This window comes from Ochotona curzoniae, unplaced genomic scaffold (assembly GCF_017591425.1).
Source record: "Ochotona curzoniae isolate NIBS_2020 unplaced genomic scaffold, NIBS_Ocur_1.0 contig_2692, whole genome shotgun sequence".
NCBI classification, from domain to species: domain Eukaryota; kingdom Metazoa; phylum Chordata; class Mammalia; order Lagomorpha; family Ochotonidae; genus Ochotona; species Ochotona curzoniae.
In genome coordinates this window covers 17012344-17033832 of record NW_024465556.1, presented here as the reverse complement: position 1 = coordinate 17033832, position 21489 = coordinate 17012344, and the positions used below count along the sequence as shown (strand labels likewise).

The window sequence follows — 21489 nt, the reverse complement described above, 5'->3', positions numbered from 1 at the left end:
TGTTGTGCCAAAAGCGACCTGTTGACCTCATTCCAGCGAAACATTTTTACAGCTGCACAACTTCCAAAAGTCTGCAAGCTCCAAAAACTACTAAAGCAGCATTTGTACTTCTGAAAACCACCTCTCATCCCTGCTCCCATGCCAACCTCAAAGCAGAAGAGTAATACAGAGTTGCTATGGATAGGGGTAACAGAATGCTATTCTGGTGTCTAATTTCTGCAATAGCCAACCTCTGAACTTCAGTTTAAAAGAAAGAGACAGAGGCGCTGGTGTTGTGGCACAGCGGCTTAAGTTACCTGCAATGCTGGCATTCCATACTCCATTTCCAGTCAAGCTCCCTGCTAATATACTTAAAAAAGCAGTGCAAATTGGCCCACATGGGAGACTCAGATGAAACTCCTGAATTTAGCCTGGCCCAGCCCTGCCAGTGTAGCCATCTGGAGAGTGATCCAGCAAAAGAAAGATTTTTATCCCTCCCTCTTTCTGTGTTAACTGCTTTTCAAATAAATAAATAAATAAAAAAAGAAAGAAAAGAAAAAGAAGACAGAAAGAAGAGAAAGGAAGAGAAAAGGAAAATTAGTTTCAACTTTCCTTCTAGAAGGAATTCATACAGCATAAGGACCCAGGTTGCTTCCTTGACCCCTCTCATTATCATTTTAAATTATGATTCCCTTAGAACTGGAGCATAGGCTACTTGTCTGGGGCCAAGTCTAAAAACAAATCATCTACACATAAGATACAGAATATTTATTTTAAAATGAATGAGTGAGTGAAACAAGAAAAATATGTGTGGTCAATTGGAAGTTAAAACATAAGCCACAAGCCCCACAGGCTTCACTAACGAGATCAAAAAGCTCTGGGGAACGCGGTGGCGAACTACAAACAGCATGGCGACAACAGCAGCCAGCCTGTGAAAGCCACGGAAACGTCATCATTTCACCTCGCACTTCAAACACCAACACCTATATTCACATCAAGTAACAGTCCAAGTTTACATGCCATTTACACTATTAAAAGCTAGGCCAAAAAAAAAAAAAAAAAAAACCTATGTTAAATTAAGGCCTTCAGAGGAAGCATATTAGCAATTCCCTTCATTGAGGAACTAACTACACGGGAGAGAGCAGCACCACTTAAATCATCTAAATCCTAAACACAATCTAACCAGTAGCTAGAGGGAGGAGGCATGGCTTCAAAGGTTTGTTTATAGCCTAGTTACTATGGCAGCCTAGCAACATTTCTCCTAAACATTTCCCAGGAGGCAAGTACTGGTCATTCTTCATCTTTTTTTTTTTTTCCCCCAGTAAGAATAAAGCCGGCTTTCGGTCTCTGAGAGATCTAAGAAAACCATATGAGGGAAAACAAAAGACATCTGGCTTAGAATGAAGTATTTTCCTACGAGAATTCAAAATATTTTTCCACTCTCATTTCCTTTTAGTACTACCAGTCCTCAGACACTACAGGGTTACTAGGCAGCAGCAAATAGGAAGAGGAATGGAACCAAAGAAATTACTCATACTCTTACTCTTTATTTATCCAACATTGCAAATCTGGGACTGAGGGCAAATCTGAGCAAGCAGAGTGACCTGACAAATCCCATCCAACTTTTACTGTCACCAGCCAGAGAAAGGCAAACATAAAACAACTCAGCCTTCCACGAGCAACACCCCCCCCCTACCCCACGTACCCAACCTCTGTGTGCAAACACACATCTCATTAAACATTAAACATTAAAAATGTTTCTCCTCAGGACTGCTGTTGGATTAGTGGCCAAGTGACCACATGGGACACGAGGAAGCCATGGTTCGAGTCCTAACTCCATTCCTGATTACACATTCCTGCTAATGCATAGGGAGGCAGCTGAAGTTGGCCCAAGCACTTGGGTCCCTGCCATGTGGAAGAGCCAGGCTGAGTTATGGACTCCTGGCTTTAGCTTGGCCCAACCCTACATGTTGCTGGAATTTGGGGCATGAACTATCAAAAGATCTCTCTGTCTCTCTCTCTCCCTCCCTCCCTCCCTCTCCCTTTCAAAAAAAAAATCAAATAACTCTTCTTTTAAGTTTCTATTCAGGGCATAAGACACCACCTACAATTAAATGTATCCCATACTAGAGTGGTTGGGTTCAAGTTCTAGTTTGCTTCCTGATACCATGGACCCTGGGAGACAGCAGCTGAGGGCTCAAGCAGTTACATCCCTGACACCAGCAGGGGAGATCTGGATGTAGTTCTTGGCTCCTAGCTTCAGCCTGGTCCAGCCTCCATCAGTTGCAGACATTTGGAGAGTGAATCAGTAATGAGAGAACTTCTGTGTTTTGGAGGTTTTTTTTTTTTAAGCTTTGTTTATCTATTTGAAAGGCAGAGTGATAGGAAGGAAGAGACAGAGGTGAGAGACCTCCTGACTTCAGCACTCGGTGAAGTGTTTACTCACTAAATGGCTACCACGGCTGTGCTGGGTCATCCAGAGCTCCCATGTGGGTAACAGGAGCCCAAACTTGCCCCATCATGTTGCCTCCCAGGTGCATTAGCAGGACACTGGACTGGAAGCAGATGAGACAGGTCTGGAAATGACATTTTGGTATGGGCTACAAGTACCCCAGGTAGCAGCTTAACCCACTGCAACACAATGGCTGCCACAGAAGTAATTGTTTTTGATGCCGAGTAAAAGGTGACACAGCATAGTGTCTTCCTGTTGGCTTCCACTTCCCACTGCCTGCTATTACCATGGTCGCTACCACTAGAATTACCAACAGCCATCTGCATCCTTTTTATTAGAATTTCCTGAATGTTTGTTTCACCAGTTCTAAGTCCCTTTAATTATAAATATTCAGTCTTTATTCACCAGGAAATTACTAAAGCCTTGGTTTAACACCCAATATTAACTTTAAACTTTTAATTTTTAAAAAATAATTTAGTCAGTAGTATAATGCCTAAAGCAATCTCCAAAAGAAATATACTGTGAGCCATATATATAATTTTAATAATGTAGTAGTCACATTAATAAAAATTAAGATACTATTTTTAAAGGATTTATTTGTTTGAAAGGCAGAGTAACAGAGAAGAAAACAGAGAGCAATCTTCCATCCATTGGTTCACTCTCCAAGTAGATCTCCTCCACGGATGGCAGGCATACAAGCACTTGGGCTATCTTCTGTTACCTTTCTAAGGCCATTAGCAGGGAGCTAGATCACAAAAGAAGCAATTAAAACATGAATCAGTGCTCATATGGGAGTCGCAAGCAGTGGCTTGGTCCATTATGCCATAATGCCAATACCAATAGACAGGTTATTCTAACACAATATATAAAAAATAATCTTAATGTGCAAATAATCAGTGTGTTTTTCATATTTACAGCATATCTTAACTCAAATTAGATATGTTTTCAACTCAGATGTCATTAGTAACCAACATACTTGGATAGCCAGATGGTTATAGCATTTTACTCTACTAGTTTCATAACACCATTGGCAGGAAAAAAAAAAAATGGGATATTCTATAAGCATCACTTCTTTAAAAAGTATTTATAATTTTTAAAATTCCTTTGTGATTTTCTGTTTATGAGTCTTGCCTATATCATTAGTCCTTGAGTCTGCAAATCTACTTTGGTCTGTTTTTCAGAAGATTCCTGTTATTCCTCCCATTTTCTGAGACTTTTCAAGGGCCACAATGCCATATGCCAGCTGACAGACTGCTCCCTGGGACAGTTCTACTCTCTTTTCACAGCTAGCTCCCTTCACAGACTGTCCCTTCACTCCTATCAGCAACATCTTAAATTTCATTTTTATCTCTCAAGTAAAAAAAGTTTCCTTGTTAGAAACTTAATTGGGATATTTTTAAAAATGCTTTCATTGCCATTTATTTTAATATCACAAACATAAGTAGCAGGATTTTATTTACCTACTTCTATTACTCCTGTTTTTTTTTTTTTAATGCTTTGTCAGTAATCTTTAGATGCCTCAATCCACAATGAGCTATTTCTAATAAAAGGTCATATATGTTTTCTCCATTTGTGTTTTATAAACATCCATTTTTGATCAAAGCAAATCAAGAAATTTCTGCCCAGCTCTACCAGGTTAAGCCGCCACTTAGAGCACCAATATCTCATATGGACATCGCTTCTAGTCCTGGCTGCCCCACTTCTGATCCAGCTTCCTGCTAACGTGGTTGATAAAGCAGCAGAGGATGTTCCAAGTCTCTGGCTCCCTGGACTCCAGTGGGAGATCTGGAAGAAGCTCCAGTCTCCTGCTCAGATTCCCCTAGAAATTCCAGGGATTTAATTTAGTTCACTAGATCCTATCATGCTTGAGCTGCTTCAGCAGTGCTTTAAAATGTCTTTCACTTAACTCTCTCTGTGCATTAACAACCTGTATTTTAATTTAAAATTATTTAACCTGTTCATGACCACCACTTTAAACATTTTTTTTATCCTGTGACAGGAGTCATGGCATAATAAGCTAAGCTTCCACCTGTCGCATGCAGACACCCTGTATGGACACCAGTTTGTGCCCTGGCTGCTTCATTTCCAATCCAGCTCTCTGCTTCTGGCGTGGAAAAGCCACGGAGGACAGTCCACAGCCTTGGGACACTGTAGCCACACTGGAGGCCTGGAAGAAGTTTCTGGCTCCTGGCTTCAGATTAGCAGATGGAGGAGTTCTCTGTCTCTCTTTTTCTGTGAATAACTCAGAAAAATTTTCCTAATTAAAAACAAACAAACAAAAAAACCTTTTTTTTTAAATGACCCTACAGGTACAATCAACTGTACCTTTTTTTGATAAAAAATTGAGTCATCCAGCTGAATAGTAATCTATAGCCATTTTAAGATGTATAGAACCCGGTTGTATATAAACTAATAATTGAAATGTCAATGTAGAAGTCACAGGATATAGTTCAGAACTTGCATTTTTTTTTCTCTTTTAACATATTGGTACCATGTCAACTAATTCCATAACGTTATAAATTGTTACTGATCAGGATGATACTCTGCTGTCTCTATCTGCAGACCAGAGATGGTCTCCCCAAGAAACCGTTGAACTTATCTGGTCAGTAAGATGCTGGACTTTATGCTTGGTAGATGCTTGCAATGAAATAATCTCAACTGATTTTGAACTGTGGTAATGCAACAAGGTGAAAGAATCCACCATGGGGAGGGGGTGGGGGGTTTGGGGAGGGGGGAATCCCAGTGCCTATAAACCTGTGTCACATAATGCAATGTAATCAATAAAAAACAAAAGATTGAGTCATCAATTCAAATTAACAAATGAATGTCAGATTCCTAAAGAAGTAAAAACAAGTTCAGAGGGGCCAGCCCTTTGGCTCAAAACCAATTAATCTGCCCGCAAGCACCAGCATTCAGGTTCTTGTCCCAGCTGCTCCACTTCCTACCTAGTTCCCTGCTTGTGGTCTGGAAAACAGATAGTGACAGAGCAAGACTCAGAAGAAGATTCTGACTCCTGGCTTCAGATCAGCTCAGCTCTGGCTGCTGTGGTCATTTGGGGAGTGAACCAATAGATGGAAGACTTTTCTCTCTGTCTCTTCTCTCTGTAGATCTGCCTTTCAAATAAAAATGAATAAATCTTAAAGTTCAGGAAAGATATCCCTACTTTTACAATTCAACAACAAAAAAACAGAGAATCCAATAATAATACAGGCTAAGGTTTCAAACAGGTTTATTTCCAAAGACATTAAGTGGCTGATAGGCACATGAAAGGATACTCAACTTCATTAGTCACTAGAGAAATGTGAGAACCACAATGAGCTTCTATTACACATCCATCAGACAGTACAAACTGCTAGCAAGGGAAATTAGGAAGCATGTACACTGTAGGCACTCAGGAATCAATTCAGTAGTTCCTCAAAAGGTCCAACATAAGGACAGGCACATGGATTAAACCTACAACACACTGAAGACACCTGGGATCCACACTGGAGTTACAGAGTTTGATGCCTGTGGCTCCTGGCTCCCTGCTTCCTAAGCGACCCTGGAAGCAGCAGTGATGTTTCAAGAAACCCAACCACAGGAGGGACTTAGCTTGGATTTTTGGCTTTTGGCTTGGGCTGTGGCCTAACTTTTCCTGTAGCAGGTATTTGGGGAAAGAGCCAGCAGTTGGGACATCTTTCTGTGCCTTTCAAATACATTAAACAAATAAAATTTTAAGAAATTCACAGCCCTGCAGAACTTAATGGCAGGAATATGTTCTGAGAAGTACATAATTTGATAATTATTCATTATATAAACATCATATAGTTACACAAGATGGCCACAATATCACTAAGTGATATAGACTTTATGGGACTTCAGTCATATATATGTGACCTCTCACTGGCTAAAATATTATATTGTTCCTGGCTGTATTTTGCCAGACTCAGTACATCCACCATACATGTGAAATCAACATGCTATGAAACAATGTTTACCTTTATTATGCACAATGCATTCTGAAATATTTTTGTACTACATTTATTTGTTTTAACACAGGAACCACTGTACTAAATTGATTTATGACCCTTTAATAAAGTGGTGGCATCCAGCAGTTTCAAAATGACTGAGTAAGGCTAATCAGAGCTCACACCTGATGCTAGAGTCAAATTCAGAAACTATAACGTGGCTGCACACTAGGAAAAAGGCTAAACAGTTGTTGGAGCCTCAACCAGTACATGGCCCAAGGTAACTTCGGCATGTTTTACCTTATTTGATCCTAATAAAAGCAGCACTGGGGAAATTCATACTATGTATACACAAGAAAAATTAATTTTGTGTTTTCTTTTTGAAACAAAGGCAAAACTTTCTACATGTTTAGTATACTGAACTTGAATTCAGAGACTGTTTGTGTGGATGTATTCTATACAAAGTACCAAAAGGATAGAGACACCAGACACTATTAGAAAAGGTTGGATAGGACAGTAAGTTTAGAGATGGCCAAACAGATAGGAGTAATGGCTCTCACCCACAGGTGATAACTTGGCAGTGTCTAAGACAGTTTCACTTATTCCACCCAGGGAGGAAAGTGCTACCTTTATCTAGTGGGTAGAGGCCAACAAGGATGCTAATAAACACGTTACAATACATGTGAAAGACTCCGAAACACACACATTACTGGTAGTGATAAGGCTGAGTAACTGAGTATTGCCACCTACAGCCTTGTTAGCTTATCGAAGACTCCGCCTCACCAGGAGACCATTAGACAAATCTGGACTATCTGTTTTCTAGTTTAGAAGTTATTTCACAAATGAAAAAGAGCCAACAAAAATCAGGGTCTGCTTTATTCTGAGTAGTAACTGCTCTGCATTCCAAAGGCAAATTTAAGTCACTTGTTTGCAGGATTGATTTCTTCTCTTCAAAGGAATATAAAAAGCAGTTTTCTATCATTTCACTATGCCTGTAGAACACAATTCTTTGATAGAAAAGATCTATCAGTGTGCATAGGGGGTTGGAGATTTTTGTATTCTGCAGCAGCCTTAAGAGTTAGTACAGTACAAGTAACCACAACCACAATACTGCTCCCTGGACATCAAGGTAATAAGAATGAAAAAAGCAATTCTTTCCAGGCCCACCAGGCTAGGACACTGATGAAAACAAAAGTGTTTCATCCCTCCACCCACTGAACAGCCTTTCCAGTACTTTCCTTTGCTAGATCCCACATGGTATTCTCCTTTGGAATATATAAATACTTCTATTCACCCCATGATCTCCAAAGCTCATGGGGCTTAACCATACAGAAAATGACTTTCTTATCTCGACACTTGTAACTACATCCCTGTTCCTCACAGCGCCTGTCAGAAGAGGAAAAGGAAAGTGTCTTCAAACTTGTAATAAAACCTTCTCTCCTGAATTATCACATCCTTACTCCTCTTCACTCATTGTTGCCACATCAACCATTCTACTCTTCCTCCAAAAGACCAAGCTTATAGAACAGCCTGTACCCCAAAACCCCAATCCCAATCCCAAAGACCAAATGTACATAACATCCCATGTGCCAAACCCCAATCCCAAACCAGAGCTTTTATACTTGACCCTTCTACTGAAATATTCTTCACATCTTTTCACTCTGATTTCTCTTTATCATCAGCTTAAGTATCATGTCCTCTGAGAGGCCTTCACTGACTACCCAAATCTAAATTAACCTTCCAAGCACTCAGGAATTTATCACATCTCCCATGGTTATAAGTGCTCAGCACCTTTAAACAGCATTCCTTTTTGGGAAAAGTTTTCATTTCCTGAATCCCATGTCTCTTCCTTTTCCAGACTTTCTGGCAAACGTTCAGTCAATCAAACCCATACACATGATAATTCAACTGGGAAGCAAATTATATCATTTTGGACACCATGTAGAACCCACGGTGCACATTCAGAAGGATAACCACTGTTGTTCAAAGGCAAAAAGGCAGATATCCTAGCATGTACACTTCTTACTTAACACAGTTTCCCGCCCCCACCCTACCCCCCAAAATTTGTTTATTTGTAAGGCAGAATTACAGGGAGACAAAGAAACAGAGAAACAGAGAAATCCCTTATCCATTGGCTCACTCCCCAAACGGTTACAACTGTCGGGGCTGGTTTAAGTAGAAGCCAGGATCCTGGGACTCTATTAATGTCTCCCAAATGGCTGGCAGAGGCCCATGCACTTCAGACACCTTTTACTGCTTTCTCAAGAGCATTACAGTCACGTCTCAAACTAGTGCTCATATGGGATGCCTGTTGTGCCACAACAGCAGCCCCAATAGTGAAGTTCCACTATCTGCTCCCAGTGATTTAGTCCAAAGGAGTTCAGTCATGGTTTCTGACTACGTATTCTCCAAGACCGATTCTCTAGCTCCACCAAAAAATTATGAGCCACCTAATATTCTTATTATCTTTTTTCAACATTTTTCTGTTTAAATCTATTGGGGTGGCATTTGCAACTAAGAGATTTGATTGACTATTCATAATTTCATTCATGAGATACCTACTGTCTTATCACTTATTTCTCCCCGATAAGAATATAAACTCTGTGAGGATAGGGACATTGTCTCTCATTCATTCCTGTAGACTCAGAATTTAAAAGGGTGCTCCATATATAAAAGGCACCTAAAAACACTTTCCACCACAAATTCAAAATGGTTTAACAGGAGTTAATCCCAGCGGCCCCACTTCCCATCCAGCTCCCTGCTTGTGGCCTGGGAAAGCAGTCAAGGATGACCCAGAGCCTTGGAACCTGCACCCACTTGGGAGACCTGGAAGAGACTCCTGGCTCCTAGCTTCAGATTGACTTAACTGACAGCTCTGGCTGTTACGATCACTTGCGGAGTGGAACCAGCAGATGGAAGATCTCTCCCTCTGTCTATCCTCTCTTCCTATAACTGTCTTTCAAATAAATAAAGACATAACTAAGTAAGTAAGTAAGTAAATATTTTAAAAAGAAAAGGAGAAAAGGAGGAAAAATTACAGGTGCCAAGGTTAAGCTAACACTTGTGATGCTGTTATCCCACGCTGAGTGCCACTTCCAGTCCCAGCTGCTCTCCTCCGATCCAACTTCCTGCTAATGCTTTTGGGAAGGTAACAAAAGACAGACCAAGCATTTGAGTTAATGCTACCCATATGGCACACTAGGATGCAGTTCCTGGCTCTGGGCTTCAGCATGGCCCAGACTGAGCTGCTGCACACAGAGGAGACAACCAATGGATGAAATATCTCTGCCTTTCCCTCTCTGCTGTTCCTCCTTTCAAATAAATGAATGAACAAATTTTAAAAAATCTTCCTTAGATCCCTAATTTCAGTTACAGAAAAGTCATGTATGGGGCAGGTGCAGTGTTTTGTAAGCTAATCCTCCACCTGCAGCATTTTCACCCCCCATATGGGTGCCAATTTTAGTCTCAGCTGCTCCATTTCTCATCCAGCTTCCTGCTTGTGCCCTGGGGAAGCAATAAAGGACAGCCCAAAGCCTTGGGACCCTGTGTCTGGGTGGGACACTCAGAGGAAGTTTCTGGCTCCTGGCTTTGGATTGGCTTAGCTCCAGCCGTTGCAGCCACCTGAGGAGTGAATCAGCAAACAGAAAATCTTTCTCTCTTTATCTCCTTGTCTGTATATTTGTTTTCCAATAAAAATAAATATATTTTTTAAGAGTATTAAGTTTGTGGGGTTTTTTTCACATTGGTATGTGTACTATATCCTTTAAAAAAAAAAGCTTCCTTTATGTATTTGAAAGGTACAGAAACAGAGCAAGGGAAGTAGAGAGAGAGAGACTTTCCACTTGCTGGCTGATTGCTCAAATGCCTGTAATAGCTGTGGCTGGATTTCTTCTGAGTCTCTCATGTGGGTATGGGCTTGGGTATGGAAGCACTTGAGTTCTCCTCTGCTGCTTCCCCAGCCATATCAGCTGGGAGCTCGACTGGAAGAGCAGGCAAATCTTGAGCCAGTCCCTATGGGATGCTGGCATTGCAGCCAGTGAAGTGCCCTGGTGTAATATGCTTTTAAAAAATCATTTCTCTTCTGCTATACCTTTGCCTCTAATACTTTTCTATCACTTCGATTAATATAGAGAATAACCTTATATGTTCATTATCACTCATGCATGGATTTATGGAATATGTTTGTGAAAGCAGAAATTCAAAACCTAGTATCTGCTCACATCTTAGCCAACACAATGTATTACTAACTAGCCTTTGGATCTGTGTCTGGTTAAAAAAGAAAAAGATGTGCTAACTTGTATTTCTCATGTAAGTGAAATCAAGCATCTTTTTAAAGTATACTGTATTTCCTTTTGTGTAGATAAAAGTTAGATTCCTTAACTGTTAAATGATGCTGGTCTTGGTGTTTGTGCACTCTTCACATATCAGGGAAACTAATCCCTTGTGATCTGAGTTGTAGAAGTTTTTTTTGGTCCATTTGGTTACTCTTTACCATCTTAATGTTAAGCGAATTATATTAAATACTTTAAGAGTCTGAACCTGCAATCAATGCTTATACACATTTTAAGGATTATATTATTTGTGGAAGTAGAGCCCTACTTTCCAAATCCTTCCTTCTCATGAAGAGGCACATTCAGCTGAACCTGTGGAATAATTCTCTTTCACAAGGATAGGCTTCCTTGAAAACAGAGAGCTCTTTGTTCCTAGACGTTATTGGAAAGAGGAATCCAACTCCTTTCCCTGCACCTTGTACAAAATAAGCAGTTAATACAGAACAGATGAATCTTTGGATCATCTGAAAGGTTGCTGGCTGATTTCTAATTGTTTTTCTTCTCATAGTCATGTTTTTATTTTTTAAATATTAATATTTATTTATGTAAGGCTTTTCTTTTTGAAAGGTAGAGTTACACAGAGAAGAGACAGCTGCTCATGAGTATATACAACATGTTCAGGGCAATTACCAAGGCTATTTATACAACAACATAATACAACTATTATCAGGTGCACATGGAAACAGAATGTTTAATTTCAGCATTTTCAAATATTCTACCAAAACCAAAATCCATTTTTAAAAATCTTACAAATGCAAACATTAATACGGCCACAATTTACAACACCAGATTATTGGATATAATGCTTAAGCATATGAAGTGAAATATGGTAACAGGTTTATAGGCTAACTATTCTTTTCATAAAAAATGATAATGAACTTCTCTTTTTAAAAAGTATGAAGAAAAGGCATTTAGCCTAACAGTTAGTTCAGATGCTAGCTAAGATACTGGAGACCCACACTGGTGTACCTAGGTTCAAGTCCCAGCTCCAGCTGGGACTGTGTTAACACAGTCTCGAAGAGTCAGCAACAACGGCCCTGCCTCCAGTGGGAGAGGTGGAGTGTGTTCCTGGCTCCTGGCCCCTGGCCCCTGGGTCGCGGACCCAGGCCAGCACAGCAGTAGCAACTTCAGGGATTTGGAAAGTGAAGTAGCATATGGGATCTCTTTCCATCCATGTTCCTGCCTCATTTGTGCCTCTCATATAAATAAAACAAAAAAAGCCAGGACGGAAATACATAAAAATGTCCACACTGGTTATCTACAGCTAGCATGCTTTTCCTTCTGTTTTCCTGTATACCTCAAGTTTTCTAAGACAAAAACTTAATACCTTGTAACAGTAAAAAAAAAAAAAAAAAATTAAAGACAATAAACCAAAAGCAAATAAGAACAGAATTGTATATACAAATGGAAACTAAGTTTATTCTGGCCTCCTGGCTCTGACCTGCACCAGCCCTGTCATTACACCCATTTGAGAGACAATCAGCATATGAAGATCTGTCTTTCAAATAGATAAAACTTTCTTTAAAAGTTTCAGATTTTGCAATTTTTCAGACTTGTTAGATTAGAGATGTTCACATGTGACAGAAATCAGTATGCTAGTCTACATATTTTAGCATTTATATAGGAAAAATTCCCCATCAACCCACTTTGATTTTCAAAACAGTACAAATATATGTTTTCCTTTATTTAACATGGCTCTTCAAACTCACAATTATAGAATTGTGAGAGTGACATACGAGCAAAGACATACTGAACCATAAATACTGTTGAGCTCATTAAAAGAAACTTCAAGTTGTAATTACTAATTGCAGGACCATATCATCTGTTCATACTTATCAAAGATATTTTCATTTCAAGGAAAATTAAATGCTTTTTCAGTTTCAACAGCAAATGTAAAGATTATCCCCACCCACAGACAACATTACCTAAAACAGCAGTAACATATCACTACAGCAAAGCATCAGGCAGTTATTAAAAACATTGTAGTATATCAGAAATCATCTCAGAACAGCCAATAAAGTAAAAAGGAACGCTTTGCTCAGAATACAATATATGAGCAGATGCATGAGAAAGAAAACAAGTGAAGCTTAACTCAAGTCACTAGAAAACCACAAGGAATCAATAAGAAAAGCTGCCAAAATAAAACAAAAGGTGTGAAGCAATGCCTTCAAACAACAAAAGAATATGTAAAATATACAGAGATGCAAGACGGAGGGTCACACACTGATGTAACAAAGACAACTGGGGCAGAAAGATGCTGTGGCTATGCCCACGCCAGGGCTACTTGCCTTGGCACTGCATTAAGAAAAAGTGGGTCTGCTGTACACTGATGACTTTAACACAGACCAAAAAGACATCCTCCTCTGAGGCGTCCCGAATGCCTGGCTACACAAAAGGGAAACCAGTGGCACTTTCTACTTAACCTGTAATACATATAGGACACTAACAGCTCCAGTGACACTATGACACTGTGATAATCTCATATTTCTTTTTTTTTTTTGATTTATTTTATTTTCATTACAAAGTCAGATATACAGAGAAGAGAGACAGAGAGAAAGATCTTCCGTCCGATGATTCACTCCCCAAGTGATCGCAACAGCCGGTGCTGCGCCAATCCAGAGCCTGGATCCCAGAGCTCTTCCTCCAGGTTTCCCACACGGGTGCAGGATCCCGAGGCTTTGGGCCGTCCGCAACTGCTTTTCCAGGCCACAAGCAGTGAGCTGGATGGGAAGTGGAGCTGCCGGGATTAGAACCGGCGCCCACATGGGATCCTGGCGCGTTCAAGGTGAGGACTTTAGCCACTAGGCCACGCCGCTGGGCCCAATCCCATATTTCTGATGCCACAAATTCATGTCCTAAGATTAATCTGTTCAATTTGTTCTCCCATATCCCTTAAACATTAACAGTGAAACTGCGTGTGCGTTTCTGAACTGTTAATACTCTGATAATTTTAGATACACCTTTTTGAAAATGAACATGCACATGTAAAGTTTGCTAACATTTCACAAAATGAACAAAGTCATGTAAGTACTGAACCAAGGAAGAGAACAATCCTAGCACTGCAAAAGGCCCTTCTTACCAATCTTCAAACATTTCCTCCAGCCTTTGCCAAAGGTAATCAATACCCTGACTTCGGATATCAGATTAGAGCTGGATTTGGTTTTTTTAAAATTTACATAAGTGGAATGACAAGGCATTTGAATATCAGAGCCTTATCTTCTTTGCTTAACGTTCCATGTGTGAGATTCCCATGTTTTTATATGAAGCTGCAGTAGGCTCACTCAAATCACTAATTAATATTCATTGTGCGACAATGTTACAACTTATTTACCCAGTCCACTGTTCATAGACATTTGGGAAATTCCAGTTTTGATGATTAGTCCTGCCATGAACAGGACTTCTGGTGAATACATGCCCATGATTTGTACAAATCTAGAAGTAAAACTGCTGAGTCATAAGGCATGCATGTGCCTTACGGAAGAAATACTGTAGGCCTTTACAAGGAAATTTGAATGACTAGTGATTAAAAGTTTCTGATGTCAAAAATTACAATCAGATGGATAAAGATGTCAAAGCAGGACAGATAACTCCCAACACCTCTACGCGTGAAGCAAATTAATTTAGAAAATTTTCACCAGAAATTTAGCATGTGGCAGTAGAAGTAACCAAGGTTGTCTTACCCTTTCTGATTTTGATGATGCTAAAATGCAGAAGCAAGAAACTGAAGAGCCATTACTGTCAGTAAAGTAGCTACTTTTCAACATGTTACAAAAAAATATAATTATTGCAAGTCACAATCTTGTAGCAGCTGATCCTGCACTCCTTTGATTAAGCTCTCAAGGTAACAGACTTCAGAACTCGTCTAGCTGAGCATGTAAACGCCCTCTGCCTAAATGAACAGGATAATAAAAATTCACTTAATTCTTGAACAGAAAAAGGACACTGGGCAGAAACTAAACAAACCTGAGTACCATATGAATTTTTACCAGTAAAGGCATATCAAAATTGGGTCATTAATTCTAATAAAGGTACTAGAGTAATGTATCAATAAGGAAAGGAGATACAGGAACTCATGGACTATTATCATTTTTCTTTTTCTTTTTTTGCTTAAGATTTTTCTTTTTTTTGAAAGTCAGATATATAAAGAGGAGGAAAGACAGAGAGGAAGATCTTCCGTCCGAAGATTCACTCCCCAGTTGACTGCAACAGCTGGAGCTAAGCCAATCCAAAGCCAGGAGCCTCTTCTGGGTCTCCCAAGCAGATGCATGGTCCCAAGGCTTTGGGCCGTCCTCAACTGCTTTCCCAGGCCACAAGCAGGGATCTGGATGGGAAGCGGGGCTGCCGGGATTAGAACTGGCACCCATATGGGATCCCAGAACATGCAAGGAGAAGACTTTAGCTGCTAGGCTACTGCGCTGGGCCCCTATCATCATTTTTCTACAAAACTAAAATAAGATTCATTTTCAAAAGTCCACTTCAAACTAGGCAACGCAATCTGCAGATTGTAATACATCTGCTACCCTATTTTCAGAATGCAATCCAGTGGCACATGCACATGTACCCACCTACACATACATAGTTTCCATCTATAGTGTAGATACCTACATCCAATGGGGGAAGCACTCTGCCTAGGACAATTTTGGGTTCAGCTTCTAGCTATAAAATTATGAACAAGAGTCAGGCTTCCCTTTTTATCTAATCTTTAAAAGTCTAACCTTTCTGAATACAGACTAAAAATCACATTATGATTCACTAAGACCCAATTCCCCAGCTACACTCAAACAATAAAATAAAATCATACAACTTCAAGCAAGGACAACATTCCAACAAGCCTATTTTTGTGGTTTAAACCATAGGTTCTTTCCTTTCAGCCTGAAAGAGTGAAAAAAGGACAACAGCCTATGCCTTTATGCCTTTGAGGTACTTAGAAAAATACGCAGCCACTAACACGATCCCAAAATTAGAGGAAGCAACCCTGGCTGGGCAGGGCAGCAAGAGTCCCAGGCTCCACTTTCAGTCGCGCCACTCATTTGTCCCTCAACCATGGGCACGTTTCTGGTCCTCAATTTCATGATCTTGAACTCTTTTTAAAACTTTAATTTTAATTCAGAAGTAGAGGAACATGCATAGAGAAAAGAGACAGAAAGAGAACTCACATTTTCCAGTTTAATGTCCAAATTGCTGGAGTGGCTGGTGTGGGCCGGAGACGGGGGCTGAGGACTTAATCCAGGCCCCGCCCACGCAGGGCAGGCAGCCATCACAAGGGCTGCCCAGTGTGTGTTAGTAACGAGCTGGAACTGGGAGTGAGAACAGCACTCAAACCCAGCCATCCCAATATGGGATGTAGATGTCCGAACCGTGGAATAAACCACCAGGCAAGACACCTGCCCCCTAAAGTCCCTTTCACATAAAATTCTTGCATGAATCAGGAAGTCTTTGCACTATCATTTCATGGCTGTGTCAGATATTATAGTCAAACATATCTTTATATGTCCTATAACATTATGAAGAATCTAAAAATTATATAGAGAATATAATGAAAACATATTTATATAATACATAATGAGTGACAGAAAAGACAAACTGGACTGCTATCACAGATTTTTCCATTTACTTAGCCTACTATCAGTAATCACACATACATAACAAATATTCACAGTAATATTTCAATATGGAAAAGAGATCTTTGGGAGCTCTGTAGTCCATCCTTACCATTTTTTCCACACATTTAGAACTATTTTAAAATAAAACTATGACAACAAGCCTTGGCTTTCTTGGTTTTCTCTTTGGAAGCCTATATGAATCAGTTGTGATTTTAGCAACCTTCTCTCTAAATACAATTTAGTTCTGACTTCTACAGTAGGGGTCGTCAGACTTTCTTAAAGGGTCAGATAGCAGCTATGGTAGGTCTTATGGATCACCTGATCTCCGTCAGAATTCGACTCCGGTTACAGTACAAGTGCAGCCAGACTATTGTAAATATCTGCATCTGTGTTTCAATAAAACTTCATTTACAAAAACAAGCAGCATCTCCAGACTGCCAACCCTTGTTCTATAGTGAGGGAGGCAAGGTGAGAGAGAGACTTTGTAAAAGCTCAGTGTGAGTTTACTCTGAAATGAACCGCTTTGTTTGCAGGGAGGAAGTGTTTAGGAATCACGATCTTCACCTACCTGTGAATGTTCAAGTTTCCCCTGCGTGAACGCATCACGTCACCAATACCTAAGACAGAGCAGGAAAACACTCTCCCTTACACGCTGTTACGACATAACAGGGGGTGTGCTAACTTACATAGGCAAAATTTACAAGATGACCTGCAAAAGTAAAATACCAGGTTTTAGCAACTTTACTGATAAACACAGAAACTCAAACTCGACTAAATTTTTTCCATTGTTAAGCCACATGGTTTAAATAAGTGTCAAGATCATTGGCTTTCCAGGGAGAGCTACTCAGTTTCTATGCAAACCAGCAGAACTGTGGATCCTCCATAACCTGCTAAATTCCCGGGAAGGCAGAATAACTAAGAGAGAACAGTTCTCACGTACTGTGGGGTTGCTCACCAGTGTGAAGTCACAGAATCAGGCCAGAATGGATTTATCATTTCTTAGGGTTGCCCCTGCCCCCCAACTAGTATATGTATTATGCTCTGCAACAGTCACCTCACCAACCAAGTAATAACTAGCAGATGTTCAACAGCAGGCTGGAGCAGAGCTGGCCCACAAGAATGAAGCAAGTGCCTTTTTAAAAACTAATCTTGAGAAGTTCCTCTGCATGGCTTTGCAAAGTAAGCAAAAACCATGCCAAACAGTAAAAAAAAAAAAAAAAAAAAAAAAAAAAAAGGCACTTACTTGACTCCCACAGGCCAGCTCCACACTCCAGCAGCTAGGCTGTTGCTGGCATGGTACATGGAGAGTGGAAACACAATCTTGCCAACCACTGTAGGAATGGTAGTGAAAGACCTGAAGGAATAGAAGATAGTCCAGTCAACGCCAAAGGCCAAGGCCCTCCCTTGGCTGCCGTCACAGAGCTAACCTCATAGGCAGAGAATGTCAAGTCCAAACGACCATAAGCTATGAGGTTTGATCTTCAGGAAACCAGGGCACTATTACAGGAATAAGGGTTGTAACCTAGAATATGTCTGGACTGATTAGGAGAAACATAGTATTACATTTCTGGTATCATATGGTAAGCTCAACCAAATGTAAAAATTGGGAATCTGAAACAACTCATCAACCCATACTCACAGAAATACTTCCAGAAGCATCTCATGCTTCTAGAATCTATATATGTAAAGACACACATAAATATGTACATAAGTAAACTGATAGTAATCTAATAAACAAAAATACTTTGTTTTCAGTTAGAAGAGATTCTGACGCCTGGTGCAATAGTTCAGTGGCTAAATCCTTGTCTTGCACACGCCAGGATCCCATATGGGAACCAGTTCGAGTCCCAGCTGTCCCACTTCCCATTCCAGCTCCCTGTTTGTGGCCTGTGAAAGCAACAGAGGATTGCCCAAGTACTTGGGACCTTGTACCCACATGGGAGACCTGGAAGAAGCTCCTGGCTCCTGGCTTCAGACTGGCTTAGCTCTGGCCATTGCAGCCACTTGGGGAGTGAACCAGTGGATGAAAAGTCTTTCTCTCTGTAAATCTGCCTTTTCAATAAAAATGAATAAATCTTTAAAAATAAAAAGATTCTGACAACAGAAAAACTAGGTTAACTGGGATAAGTCTGAAACTCTTACTAGTTTCAGCAACAAGTTCATAAAACTTCAAAGTCTTTGTATACTACAGTCAGCATGAATACTACAGTCACCACCTGGGGGTGGTGATGAGTTCCCAGCTGCTCCACTTCCAATCTAGCTCCCTGCTAATGTGCTCGGCAAAGCAGTAATTGGCCCAAATGCCTGAGCCCCTGTACCCATGTGGAAGACCCAGAAGTTCTTGGCTCCTGGGTTAAATCTCACCAAGTCCTGTCATTGCAGTCATCTGGGGAGTGAACCGGTGGATGGAAAATCTCTGTAATTTTGCCTTTCAAGTAAGTTAAAAATAAAATGAATCAAAATAAACAATGTTTTTGAGAAAAAAAACCATTAATGCACTAAAGGCCAGCATTTGGAAACAAACCAGGGGAAGGCAGATCTTCACCTCTTTTAAATAAAATTAAAATAAATAATTTGTTTGGAAAACAAGAGATTATCCCAAAACAAAAACAGCAGTTTCACATGCTGCTACTTCCTCTTCTCATACTTACACCGTATACCAAAAAATTACATAGTTAGTAAAAAAAAAAAATAGTGAAAAAAAATTGTTAATTAGCAATCCCTTCTCTCCTCTCGTCTAATCATTCCTAAAAACAAAACTGTTTTCCTTTACTGGAATCACAGTCAGCATTTTTCCTGCAGAACCAGGGGAGAAGTAATCAGGCAGCTGAGTTCAATCATTCTTGAGGTTCTAATATCTATCAAAAAACAAAAGTAAGGATAATTTTTCATTCTAAATAAGTTTTCATCAGAAGACTATTCTTGTATAAATTTTAATATCCTTAAACTGTTCTAATCCTAATATCCTTAAAACTACTCATCCTTTTTTAACAGACAATCTTGTGGTTCAAACAGCCCAGGTCCCAATTAATTTAATTAGAACAGGAGCTTCACTGCTAACAGCATATTTGGCCAGACTGCATCTTGAGTGCCTCAAGAACATTTTCGTCTGAATTTTGGCTTCTGCTTGCCTTACCTTAGCTCTAGTCCCTGGAAAGCTTCCCGTGTATTAGTGTCTCCCTTGCTGTCTCAGCACTTCTGGCTAATGCACTATAGCAAATCATTTGGAGGGACAACCTGAATGAAGCTCCGCACTGTGCCTCCCACAAAGTGCACAAGCCATTACCTAGGATGCTACAGATGAAAGACAACAGCACGAAACTGAGAACATTCCAAAAAAAAGGTATGAGAGTGCTTTTTTAAAAACAGTAACTATTGGGCCCGGCACGGTGGCGGCACAGTGGTTAAGGTCCTCGCCTTGCACGCCCAGGACCCCATATGGGCGCCGGTTCTAATCCTGGCGGCCACGCTTCCCTTCCAGCTCCCTGCCTGTGGCCCGGGAAAGCAATTGAGGACGGCCCAAAGCTTTGGGACCCTGCACCCGCATGGGAGACCTGGAAGAGGCTCCTGGCTTCAGATCGGCATAGCATCGGCCGTTGTGCTCACTTAGGGAGTGAATCATCGGATGGAAGATCTTCCTCTCTGTCTCTCCTCTCTGTATATCTGCCTTTCCAATAAACAAAATAATAAAAATAAATCTTAAAAAAAACAATAACTATCAAAGGTTTACAATGATTGATACATACAGAAGGATCTTTTATTCAAACAAGTATTTTAGGACCAGGGTTGTGATGCAATGGGTTAAGCCACCACTTGGGCCACCCACATCCCATATCAGAGTCCTGGCTCTAGTCTTGGCTGATCCACTTTGCACCCAGCCTGCTGCTAACACAGCTGGAAGGCAGCAGATGGTGGTGGCTGAAGTACTTGAACCTCTGGTACTCACAGCATCTAGAGACTCAAATGAAGTTTCAGCCTGGTCTAGGTCCTGCTATCATAACCATGTGGAAGAGTAAATCAACGGATACAAGATCTCTTTCTGCCTGTCTCTCAAAAGTATTCTGTCCTTCAAAAAAAAATGATTTTAGTTTTCATTAAAACCAACTTTCTCAAAAAGAAGAGGAAGGAAGGAAGGAAGGAAGGAAGGAAAGAAGGAAGGGAGGGAGGGAGGGAGGGAGGGAGGAAGGGTCTGTCATCTCACTCTTCGGTTTTCCTTGTTTTTCAGCTTGCCTCATAAAACCATGACAATTCAAGAACAACATTTTTAACCATAAAAGGCGCATATCCATTTAGAAAATAAAGCAGATCATCTCCAAATTATGGATAATTCCAAACAGAAAAAAAAAAAAAAAACAATGAATTAATACCAACAAATTTCTATCTAAGATTTGCCTGTGCTTGAAAAACAGGAGGATGTTAGTACATTAAACTTCAGCTGCAGCAGTGCAGCTCCTCGTGGGATTCCTGTGTCACGGCACACACTCCTCTCTACATTTTGCAAAAGGCCCATTCCTCTGTGTGATGAATGACACACTATCCTTCTCTGCCTTCTCTCCGGGAAGCACAAAGGGTTTTCCCAGGATTATTATAAGCAAGGACATTCCACACCAAAAAAGGAAACTGATTTTTTTGAAGTCAAAGCAGCATTCCTCCTAGTCTAACTTTAAATATGACGTAACGGATTCCGCCTTCCCATCCCCCAAGTTGTCAGCTTTCTAAAAGCCAACAGCCAACAGAATGATTAGATACACAAATAGAGACAGAAAAGATCTCAAAAGTTTAAAATGATTTAAAATTAACTACTTAAAAATAGTGTCAATCAGAAAAAAACATTGCAGAAGGATACACACAGAGCAATACCTTCTAAATAATTTTCAAACATGTTCATAACACTTGACAAAGATTTATAGATACCCAACTGTTAAAAGGCTAGACATGCATGTACAATAAACATGGTATTTGAAAGAATGTTACTTTTGGGATACAGAACAAGAAATAAAACTTAGAAAAGCTATTTGAGGGCAGCCATTCCAGCATTTAATTTCTCAAGCTAAGACACCAAGCCTATTAGTCTCCTTGTTTTTACAGACAGGAAGTTTTTTGTAACTTACAAGGACTTATCCCCTGACAAACTCAACTGCATACATCATAATGTCCTTAAGCAGAACCCCTCCTCA

General features: G+C 40.2%; 1 protein-coding gene and 1 long non-coding RNA gene across 3 annotated transcripts in view; both read right to left on the bottom strand.

The window, feature by feature from the left end:
• MCU (mitochondrial calcium uniporter) overlaps positions 1-21489 on the bottom strand; it is a 152586-nt gene that overhangs the window by 118191 nt on the left and 12906 nt on the right. The window lies entirely within an intron of this gene.
• LOC121153401 lies at positions 16174-18169 on the bottom strand. 2 transcript variants are annotated; one of them, XR_005883395.1, is made up of 2 exons: positions 17556-18169; positions 16174-17021 (listed from the first exon to the last, which is right to left on the bottom strand). It is a non-coding gene; the product is annotated as an uncharacterized LOC121153401 (long non-coding RNA). The 2 variants fall into 2 exon arrangements; XR_005883396.1 differs by having other exon boundaries at positions 16174-16929.